The following is a 12,765-nucleotide window of genomic DNA, read 5'->3' as shown; positions in this document are numbered from 1 at the left end:
ATTCCTGTTGACAAGCCACATGGAGCTACACTGATGGAGCCAGAGCCTTGGAGCTGGAGAAACTACATGCACTGAGATGCTTCCACCACCACTGAATCCACAAGACTTTCTTCCACCCACTGGCGTGTGATCTTCCTGCATTTGGCATCATTGCATGTGTTGTGTGAGTCTGAAGAGGAATTTATAGACTGATATTGGACATATGGGTTAATATTGGACATATGGACTTGATCTGGACTGGGCTGGGATGTTTTCTTAATATACAAGTACATTTTGATATAAAGATCTTTCTTATAATATATGAGTGTCTATAAATTTGTTTCTCTAGTCAACCCAGACTAACACAAGTTGCAGTGTCCTAAATGCTACAAGTGAATAACAAAGGTACTTTAAAACATATGAACTGTTTTCAAGAACTATACAATCTATTGTGCTGGATGGACAGGCCCAGATATTTCCCTTTTTATTAGTGGTTCTCTAAGGAGGTCCAAGTCACTGGGCCCTGCAGAACTACTGTAAATGGTAATGCATTGTGGCTAATGCTGCTTTGCACAGCCCCCTTTTAGATGTCAACAATTAAAACCAGCAAATAAATACAAGAACAGCAGGAATGGAAGGGACACAGATGTGGCTGCTTATCTTCTTTTAGTATCCAACACTTCATTTCAAATTAAGTAAGCAGGATTTGTTAAAAGGTTTAGTTCCCAAGTGCTCTAACCATATACAAATGTGACTCTCAGGTGGCTTTCACCCACAGGCTAAAAATCAAGTAAAGGATAAAAAAGCAAGACCCACAGGGCTTGTGGTTTCTATTGTTTCACTTGGCTACATCACAGCTGTTGGCTTTTACCATGCACTTATGGAAAGCAAACCTCAAGGGTTTGGCTAGGACTTTACAAGTTGTTTGTGATATTCCCATAGACAGACAAATAAACCACATAGCTTTGGGTGAAAGATGTAACATGATGTTTTTAATGGAAACTCTCCTAAAGACCACTATACCACTAGGGCTCCTTTCACAATGACACTCTTTCTTCAAGTGTGTACTTGCCACCCTCAAGACTCCTGGCTCCACAAAATATATTTTGATGTATATCCTCATTTTTTTCTCTGAAGAAAGTTCTCAATGACAGTAGAATAAAAACAAAACTATGAATGCACGTAGATTGGATCCAGTGGAAAGGATCAAAGAAGTCGCTTTCAGGTCAAGAGATGAGTCTTTTATTTTTAATTTTTATTAGGAAAAAATATTTAAACTCTATTAAGACATTGATCTTAATTTAGTGCATACTGATTTTGCATGCATAAAGCTAATTAGCTTTGTTAAATTATAATACACCTACATCCTACATCTTTTGTACTGTTTATACATTTATTATCTACCCTTGATTCCTTCTCTATATCCTTTTACCAGATAGATTCATGCATTATAATGTACATGGATCATTTCTTTGCATAAATATTTATAAGTCAGTGGTTATTCAAGAAAATATAAACCGCTTTAGTATTTCAGACAAAAGGAATTTCTTATAATGGAGATTTTTGATAAGCCACAAATAGATGCCGAAGCAAACAACGTTAGGAACAGCAGGATGCCTTTAGTTTAGTCAGTAAATTACTTATAGATGCACACAAAATAATATGTTGAGTTCCAAAGTCAAAAGTGATCTTCTCATTTAGAAAGGATATTTCAAAGCCTTCCAGCCTACTGCATCTATTAAAATTAACTTCTCTTAAGTGAGAGGAGTCTAAATATTCAAAGATTTTCCCCACTACTTCTGGAATGCAAGTAATCTTTCTAACACATTTAGGATGCATATTCCTTGTTGCTCCCCAGAAACAAGTAGTATTATCAGCTTAGTTGACCTATACGATAGTCTGGGAAATAGCTTGATAATTAACGTCACTGAGTACCATATTATGACAGACACAAATAGGTGGTCTGTGCACCTTGAGTTTCCCAATTGCACAATGCTTCTGAATTATGTTTTTCTATGTGAATATTTGTCTATAAATGAAGAAACATTGCATGAAAATATAAAACATTTATAATGTATATTATAAGCATCTGATAGGATGAATGAAATACTTTTCGTTTTTCTTAATTTTTACACGTGCTGTTTTAGATGTTCTTGAATAGACTCTACACAAAAAAACAAATCATTTTCCAGTCCTTCCCCATTCTAACAATAATTGCTATGATTGAAGCCATTTTTTGCAGCTACTGGTGGTGGGTGTATTGATTAAGGTTGTGCTGCGATCTGCAAGGTCAGCCATTCGAAACCACCAGCCGCTTCACAGGAGATGGGGCTTTGTACTCCTCTTAACAGTTACCATCTCAGAAACTCACAGGGGCAGTTCTACCCTGTCCTAAAGGGTCGCTAGGAGTCGGCATCGTCTTGATGGCAGTGAGTGGAAATCTTCCTCTTGAGTTGACTCTCTAGAGTCCCTGTCATTTTCCGATAAGCAAAAAGCAACGCTGCTGGAGTGTGGGTCCTGTCACACAGCGTAGGATTCAGAGACGGTAAACCTTTATGGCGGCAGATAACCTCCAGAAGATAGGCTCATCTTTCTTCCACAGAGCTAGTGTGGATTTGAACCTCGAATCTTTGCCAGTAGCAAATAGGCCTTGTGGAATATCCAAGGTGCATGCAATGAAGTTTTACTATCCTCACTTTTAAGAATTGTAAACGTAATTTCACCAAGACACATTCGTTTGTTTGGGGTCAGTCCATGGATCTTTTACTATTCTTCTCCTACATCATAATGTGCAGATAACCTTTTCCCCTGTATCCCATATCCATTGCCCAGTTTTCAATGTGTGTGAGTCCTGGAGCATACCATGGTTAGGATCAAGAGCACCTTAGTCCACAAAATTACAGCTTGGCTCTATTACATCAAAACATTCTGGTTCAGCAGAACTTTGAAATGCAATAATTTGTTTAATTTCTGAACTGTTACTTTCACGGGCATTGATTGTGAATTGAAGTAAAAATAAAATGATTGATGACTTTGATCTCTTGTCCATGTATTATGATGTCTGTTGTTCCAGTAGTGAAGATTTTTGTTTTCTTTATATTTAATTTTCATCTGAAAGCTTTGGTCTTTGATATTCATTATTCAATGCTTCAAGTTCTCACATTTCTTCAGCTATTTCAGCTTCAGATGTGCTTAGCATGCTCTTCCTTGTTGGCCGCACCAGGGTGCAGCTGCCTTAGCAGTTCCCTGCTTCAGCTTGCAAGATTGACTTCCTACAAGACATCCCCAAGGAGAAGCCACATGGACCTATCCCGATGCAGCCCTCTGCAGTCGGCATCATTGCCTCTGTTTTGTGAGGTGGAGGACTTTGTGGACTGGTGTTGGGTTAATGGGGCTGGTGTTGGACTTGTGGGCTTGGGCAGCATTGGGTTGGGGTGTTTTCGTGATGCACACTTTCTTTACATAAAACTCTTTTATACATGAGTTGCTGTGGATTTGTTTCTTAAAGTACCTAGACTAATACATAAAGGCCTAACTCTAGGTCTTTGCTCATTTCATTATAGTGCTTTCCTTTGTCTTCTCCAGCTGTCCTTTAAGTCTTCTAGTTAGCTCTTTTACTTCATCTTTCCTTCCATTCACTTTAGCTACTGTATATTCAAAAGCAACGTTCAGGGTCACTTCAGACACCTATTTTAAACTTGTCTTTATTTTCTGACCTTAATAATTCTTCACTTTCTTCCTGAATGACATTGTTCTTTAAATAGTTTTATTGGCATCCCATTCATGTGTTATACAATTCAACCATATTAAGAAGAGTCAACAAGCATAACCACAATCAATTTTTGAAAATTTCTTTTTTCATATTCTTTGTTGTTAGTTCTCCATTTCCCCCCAACCTCCCCTGCTATGCTCATATGTAATTATTATTTTTGGTTAATCTCTCTACAGTTTTTTTCCCCAAATACTTTCATTGGGGGCTTTACATCTCTTATCATAATCCATACATTCATCCAGTGTGTCAAGCACATTTTCACATATGCTGCCATCATTATTTTCAAAGCATTCTCTTCCCACTTGAGCCCCTGATATCGGCCCCTCATTTCTTCTCCCTCCTTCCCCCGCCTGAATTTGATATACAGAAGATCATACAAAGTCAACTCAGCAAGAACCAAACAAAATACCAAAAGCCTCAATTGAAAGGAAAGCAAAAATTACTGAAAAATTAAAGATCTGTGAAAATAGATATATGTCAACCCGCTCTTTTTACTTCAGTGGCTCTGTGTATTCCTTCCCTTTATTTAATGCTTCCTACATCATTCAATATTTTGCCTAGAGAATCTTTCAATATTCCAACTTGAGGCTTGGATTTTTTATTAAGGTATCTTAATATGTGCTGAATGTGTTGGTTTTGGGGTATTTTGTTTTGGGCTTTCTGACTAGAGGGGTTCACACTCTTCATTGTAATATTTTACTTTGTTTTCTCAAGTCAACCTTTGGATTTTTCTGTTCAACTTTTTTTATATCATAAGTTCTTCCATTTGTTTTAGCTACTCTATGATTAAAAGCAAATGCTAAAGTCTCTTCTGACATCCACTTTGACCTTTTCCTTCTTTCCTGTCTTTGTAATGACCCTTTACTTTATGTATGATGTTTTTTATATTGTCCCACAGCTGGTCAGGTCTTGTCTTCAGTCCTCACTGGGTCAGATCAGTTCATGCAAAGTTTTAAATAATGTACTCAAGGTTTTATTTTAGCTCTGTGAATTTGTTTAATTTTCTTCCACCTAAATTTATATATGACACTCATTCCCTGGCCTCATTTTGTTGCTGATTTTGAATTCATATTTTAATGCTTTAAAATATTCTGTATAGATTGAAATGATCAGTTGCTTATATTTATTTTTATTATTTATATAATCAATTTTCAATATTGTGTTTTATATTTATTAAATATATATTGGTTTTCCCATTATATATATTTTTAATCTTTTTCTACTTTTTGTGGATTGATGAAATTTTCTTCTTATTTTTGTTATTTTACTATTTAGTGGTTACTGGCAACTTAAAAACATATACCTTTGTACATACTTTTGCTCTTCAAACTTAAGCTAATCTTTTTCTCTGCCACACAATTACAAACTCGTCAACAAATTCTAAGGACTTCAAATATCTTCATTCCTTAAGTCCTACTGTCATGGGAATATTTCATAGAATTTAATTTTTTTGTTTCTGAGTAGATATAGTTCTGTTGACCTTTTATTCTCTCTCTGCCCTCATTACCTCCACATATTTTAAAAAATATTATTAATATTATATATGTTATATATTATTAGTAATAGCATATGCATCACATTTTCCTAAATTTTTCAACAGGACAAAAGGTTATACATGTGGAAATCCAGATAATATACAAATACATTAAATAGAATACACTTGTGGCTAAGATCAATATGAGCAACTAAAATGAAGGCAGGAGTCAATTTTGAAGTAGACTATTAATTGCTCATATGCAAGTTCAGGTTAAACTGAAGAAAATTAAAATAGTCCATGAAAGTCAAAATATGACTATGAGTATATCCCACTTAAAATTTGTATGTTAGACAGGGTTCTCTAGAGAAACAAAACTAGGACACTTATGATTTTATGGATAGATATTTGATAGATAGATAGATATTTGATAGATAGATAGATAGATAGATAGATAGATAGATAGATAGATAGATAGATAGATACAACACAAGAAATAAACAGCTAATTAGTCCACAGAGCAATGCAAATGGCTCAGTTCAACTCACTTCTGTCAGGCAGTTAATACTGGCAGTCCTTCAACTCACGAGGGCTGCTGGCTGCAAATCAAAGAAACAGGCATCTGAGCCTTCTGCAGAGCAATGCAGACAGTCCAGCCACAGGCAGCAAAGAGCAGGGCAAGTCACCAAACATCAGCCAGGTGACAGAGTGACAGTTCCCAGCTCAAATGATGTATACACCAGCAGTGTGGCGAAGCAGGTATCGGAGGAACCTCAAACTACAGCGACACACTCCATGTTTGGGTGTCGCACAGGTGGTGTAGCTCACAAGTTGAGGCAGAGAACTCATGAAGGTAGTTGCACATTGGTTCGATCATCAGAGAGCAATCGAGAGAAAGGCAGGGGTCACCAAGCCATTTATCTCTTTTCCCTTTAATTCAACTGCAACCTCATTAACCCTACATGTGTTTATTGGCCAGGTTGTCACAATAATCCTACCTATCACAATTTGAGAATCCTTTGAGAACAGATTTGACATATTGAACACTAGTGACAGAAGACCCGATGGGCAGTCGAATGATAACAAGACATCAGACATACAGGAAGCAAAATGTCATTAAAAGACAAGAAAGAAACACAAGATCAAAGTGAAGGTCTGAAGAAACTCTAAAAGTAATTCTTAATGGAGAGTAGCTAAGGCAAATAAGAAATGTTGAAGGAAATAGACTAAACAAAATAACCCAGAGGGCAGATGGAGAAGACAAATAAATTATTATGATCAAATAAGCAAAGACCTGGAATTAGAAAACCAAAAAGGAAGAACAGGATTAGCATATCTTAAACTAAAAGAACTAAAGACAAATTCAAGCTCTGAGTTGCCATACTGAAAGATGATCTGGGCAAAACATCGAACATTGATGGACACAAAAAGGAGGTGGAAGAATGCACAGAGCCATTCAGCAAGAAAATCAGTTGACATTCAACCATTTTAAGAGGTAGCAGGTGATCAAGAACCTATGATACTAAAAGAAGTCCAAGCATCATTGAAGATGTTAGCCAAAAACAAGTTCCAAGAATTGATAGAATAATAATTGAACCCATTCAATAGAATTATGAAGCCCTGGAAGCACTCACACTTCTATAGCAAAAAGTTTGGACTGTAGCTATTTGGCCAACTGACTGGAAGGAGTTCATATTTGTATCCATTCTAAAGAAGTGTTACCCAACAGAGTGTATAAATTATAGGAAGGTATCATTAATATCATATACAAATGTTTTTTTTCTGAAATAATCCAACAATGGTTTGCAGCAGTACTATGACAGGAAGCTGCCTGAAAGTCAGACTGGTGAGAAAAGGGGATATAATTGATGAGCTCAGATGGATCTGGGCTGAAGGGAGAGAATAATAGAAAGGTGTTTACTTGTGTTTTACTGACTATACCAAGGCATTATACTGTGTGGATCATAACAAACTATAAATTGCCTTGAGAAGAATTAGAATTCCAGAACACTTCAGTGTGTGCATAGGGAAAGTATATTTGAATCAAAAGGAAGCTGTCTCAGCAAAACAAAACTCAGGAAAGGTGTGCAAAAAGATAGCCTCCTTTCACCATACTTATTCAATTTTACACTGAGCAGATAATCCAAGAGGTTAGGCTATTTAAAGAAGAATTTGACCTCATGTTTGGGGAAAGGCTTAATAACAACATGTGATATGCTGAGGACACAGTCTTGCTTGCTGAAAGTAAGGAGAATTTGTAGTACGTGGTAATAGAGATCAAGAATTGTGCCTTCAATAAGGATTACAGCCCAGGGTAAAGAAATCCATAATCCTGTTGGTAACATCATGATAAACAGGGGAAAGATTGAAGTTATCAAGAATTTCATCTTGCTTGGATCAGAAATCAATGTTCCTGGAAGCAGGAGTCAAGAGATTAAAGTCAACATTGCTTTGGATAAATATACTGCACAAGAACTCTTTAAAGTGTTCAAAAGCAAGGACATCAATTTGAAGACTAAAGTGTGCATGACTCAGTCATCTCATATATATGTTAAAGTTGGCTATTCAATAAGGAAAACCACAGGAGAATTCATGCCTTTGAAGTATGGTGCTAGTGAAGAATATTGAAAGTACCATGAACTGCCAAAAGAACAAACAAATCTCTCTTGGAAGATGTACAGCCAGAATGCTCCTTAGAAGCAATGATGGCGAGACATATCATCATGAGAGGACTGGCCTGAGAAAAGGACATCATCCTTTTTTTAAAATACTTTTATTGGGGACTCTTACGTCTTTTATCACAATCCATGCATTCATCCAGTGTGTCAAGCATATTTGCACATATGTCACCATCATCATTTTCAAAGCATTCTCTTCCCACTTGAGCTCCTGATATCAGCTCCCCATTTCTTTCTCCTTCCTCCCCGGTCCACCCTCCCTCACTAACCCTTGATAAGTTATAGATTATTAGTTCCATATCTTAAGTCGCCCTCTGCCACCCCTTACCCATTTTTCCCATTATTCATCCCCCCTGGGAGGGGGTTCTAGGCTGCTCCTTGTGTTCAATTCCCCCTTTCTGCCCCCACCAGCCCCTAATCCTACTGGTATCCTTACTCTCATTGTTGGCCCTGAGGGGTTTATCTATCCTGTATTCCCTGGATTATCTGTAGCACTGTGAATAGTCTAATCTGATATGATTTGTAAAGTAGAATTGAGGTCATTATAGTGGGGGGAAGGAAGCACCAAGGAATTAGAGAAAAGTTGTGTGCTCCATCAGTGCTATACTATACCATGACTGACTCATCTCTACCCTGTGACCCCTCTGTGAAGGGATGTCCAATTGTCTCCGCTCCATGCCTACCCCCACACCCCCATTCACCTGGGGTATGATTTTGTTCTGGATCTTAGATGCCTGATACCTGATCCCATCAACACCTCATGATTGAAAAGTCTGGTGTACTTCGTCCATGTAAGCTTTGTTGCTTCTCAGCTAGATGGCCGTTTGTTTTCAAGTTTTTAAGACCCCAGATGCTATATCTTTTGATAGCCAGGCACCATCAGCTTTCTTCACCACATTTGCTTATGCACACATTTTGTTATTGTTATTTTGTTTTTTGTTGTCATTGTTACTGTTTTGCTGGTTTTTACTTTCTTTGTTGTTTTATTTGGCTTTGCCTGGTTTTGCATGTATTAATGTATCCGCATGTCTATGTAGATAAGAAAGGTAGAATAAATAATTCAGAGATTAAAAGAAGGGGACCAATGGTTCCGGGAGGATAAAGGAGAAGGGGAGGTGGGAGAAAGGAAGCGGGTGGTGGGTGAACCAATTCAGGGACAAGGGAACAACAAGTGAACTAAAATCAATGGAAGAAAGATTGTAGGATGTCTAGTGGGACTTAATCAAGGGCAATGTAGCAGGAAGGAATTACTAAACCTGAATGAAGGCTGAACATGATAGTGGTACAAGAGGAAACTAAAAGGTAATAGAGGAAAAAACCAGGAGGCAAAGGACATCTATAGAGGCCTAAATACAGGCATGTACATATGTGTGTGTGTGTGTGTATATATATATATATATATGAATAGAACTGTGTACTCATATCTATTTGTTAAGAATTAAGGTTGCAGATGGACACTTGGCCTCAACTCAAGTACTCCCTTAACACAAGAACACTTTGTTCTAACAATCCAGTGTTCTGTGATGCTCACCTTCCCAACATGATCGCTGAAGACATCATCCTTAATGAAGTAGAAGGGCAGCAAAAAATAGAAAGACCCATCAAAAATGGCATGACATGGTGCACTGTAACAATGGGCTAACACATAGCAACAATTGAGGATGGCACAGGACCAGTGTTTTGTTCTGTCATATGTAAGGGGGCTGTGACTTGCAATTGACTCAATGGCAGAGAGTAGAAGTGAGCAGAGTTTTACCAGTTTTAGTCGTGATTCATATCGAAGTCCCTGATAGTCTATGATCTCTAGCTTTTCACTTAATTCATCATCAAATCTGAAATTTCAATCACTCTTAATTTCTTCTGTAAAAAAAATTCCATTTTAGGCATTTAACTTATCTGCCACCAAAGATTCATTTTATTTATTTATTTTCACCTTCATAGATACTTAACAGGGCTCTACAATCAGTAAATAGCTATAGATGAGTATTGTCAGTCTATGCAGGGACTCCAAAAATTTATGGGAAAATTCTTATATATTTAACTCCATTTTTCAGGAACTTTTTGAAGTCCCTAAATACAGTTAGACTCATTAGAATTCCTTCAAAAGAAAAAGGCCAATTAAAATAATGATTTTCAGGGGAATTTTCTGTGTTAAATTCAAAGTAGAGATTAGGTCAGAAACGTATAGAGAGCCATAGGAATAGCCATATTGGAATTTATCAAAAGACACTCTTCAATTACAAATGCTTACTTGGAAGAAGTTTTTAGAAAATGGAGACCTTTACTGGTCAGAAAAAGTTCATGGAAACCTATTCCAACAGATTTTTCTCGTGTGCTTGCTCATTCTTTGAGGATAGCAAACCTTGTCCTACAATAATTTTGTTAGGAAACCTCACTCTATCTGCCCTAAATCTCTGTTCTTCTCTTTTCAGATTTGTTTGCATATGTAAAACTCAAAGAACACTTAAAGAAACACAATTTAAGTTCCTCAAGGATGCTATAATTGTAATTTTGACATAGTGTAAATTGATCATTGAGGGATTCTTCAGGGAAGAGTTAGAGGGATAGGAACACTGCCTTCTGAAGGGTATGGACCTCAAAGAAGGATTTGTTAATAAAATGTAGTTTTATGTTTTAATATTTTGTTTAATGAAGGACCCTATAATTTTATAGTAAATATACATATAAATATATATATATTTTTTTTACTTAACATTAGTCAGACTTTTCTACTGGCTAATTGGTCTTCTGATCATAAGAGTATAATGAGTTAAAGCATTCAATTGAATATAATTACAACTAGAAGCAGGAGAAAATAATGATTTTTAGATACACAACTGTTAGATGCAGTTCGCTCTGATTCTTCACAACCTCATGTAATATAGTGGAAATGAGCTCTGGTGGTGCTTTTGGGTAAGCATTGTTCTGAAAACTATGAGGTCAGTGGTTCCAACCTACCAGCTGCTCCTTGGGTTGTAGCTACCATAATGATATACAGTTTCAGAACCCTGACAAAAGGTCATCCTGAATTGAAGTTCACCAGATGGTAGCAGCTTTTGGGTTTCTCATCTTCACTAAATGAGCTCCGTTGACCCAGTGGATAAAGCATTGGGCTGCTAACTGAAAGATTGGTAGTTCATACGTACCAGCTGTCCCAGAGGGAAAAGATTAGAAATTCTACTTGAGTACAGATTAACAGCCTCAGAAACGCTTTGGAGCATTCTCACTCTGTTCTATATGATCGCTGTGAGACAACTCTAGAGCTGTGTGTGTATTTTTGTTGCTGTTGTTGTAATCTTGACTACAACTGATTCATAGTCCCTCAGAACTGTTGGGTGGTTTCAAACAGCCAACCTTTGGGTTTATAGTCATGTGTTTAACCATTAGGCAGCTAGACTCCTTAGATAGACAATATAGCCCATTTAACTTATATACTGGAGATTTTTAATTAATCCTTTTAAATTCATTTGTTTAATTTGCAATGCTCCATTACTACCTTCAAATGCCTTTAGGAATTTGGGTAACGGGAATAGGAATCAATATATTATGTTGGTAATTATATTGTCTACATCTTTAAGATCAACAACAAATACATCATTAATATTTATCCTCTACTGCATACTAATAAATAGATACACAATGTGATTTGCTACACTTTTATTAAAAACTATCATTTTAGGAACAGAAAAAGAGAGAAAGGATGGATCCCAGTTCAAGGACAAAATTGATTTTATTGTAGATCATTCTTGAAGTTGATCCTATGTAGGTGTCTACATAAATGTAAAATGCACACATCATGATCAATAAAGACCAAATACAGGTTGGCATCCAATCATATAGGTATAAAAACTTCAGCAATCAATCATTAAATTTAATGTCTTCATTTAACAGGTGCTAAAAGTGTGAAATAAAAGCAGATTTAGAATTTAGTGGTGTTGCTAATACATGTTTTCTTGTGGGTGCCATTTTGTTGAATACATTCCTAAAGAACAAAATGTGTGTGTGTGTGTGTGTGTGTGTGTGTGTGTGTAAGCACTGCAGCATCACTTTGTAATATCATACAATTATAGAAACTGGTTAAAAGACCAACCATATATGCATATTATCAGTGACTTGGAAAACAAGTCCGTTAGATAAAAGGAAGGCTTACATTTTTATTCCGTCTTCATTCTCAAAAGTAGATATAACTTGCAGTTTTCAAAAGAGCTCCATAATAAGGCTCAATGTCAACAGCAATATAAATTCTGAAATAGACTTTCAAACTGGAAAAATAACATTCACTAGAGAAGAAGAAAGTTACTATGTATATAGCATAATTTAATTTTACAGAAATAAAAATAGGAAAATGAAATAATGAAATGGAGAAACTACTGTCTCCCCAAAGGAAATGTAAATAAGGGGTCAAGACACTTTAACAGCACTAAATCAGCGCTCTCTCACTGAGGCCGTTTTCTGTCCGGTTGCAGAAGTCCTTAAAATGAAAATAATATCAGTTGAATTGTGATGTAAGCAGACTGCTACCTGAAAACTGAGTGGCTAAAACTCGGTCAGTGGCTCTGCAGAAAAAGACCTGTTGATATGCTTTCATAAGGCTTACAGTCTCGAAAGCCCTTGGGACAGTTAGACCTTGTCACATGGGGCCACTATGAATTAGAATACGCTCCCTAAGAGCTAAAACAGTTACGGATATCTGTGTGTGTGTGTGTGTGTGTGTGTGTACATAAGATTGCCAACTCTTCATATTTTATCCTTAAGAAAGTCTGCTTTTATATTTCAGATTTTTACATTTTGTTTAAAATTTTATAAAATAAACCATGGCTGAAGGAAATATTTTTAGTGTTTTTCTTAAAAATAGAAAGCTT

This window comes from Echinops telfairi, unplaced genomic scaffold (genome assembly GCF_000313985.2).
Source record: "Echinops telfairi isolate 266 unplaced genomic scaffold, ASM31398v2 ScPeMD7_6;HRSCAF=24_1, whole genome shotgun sequence".
Lineage (NCBI taxonomy): Eukaryota > Metazoa > Chordata > Mammalia > Afrosoricida > Tenrecidae > Echinops > Echinops telfairi.
Note: the sequence above shows the minus strand (reverse complement) of the source record.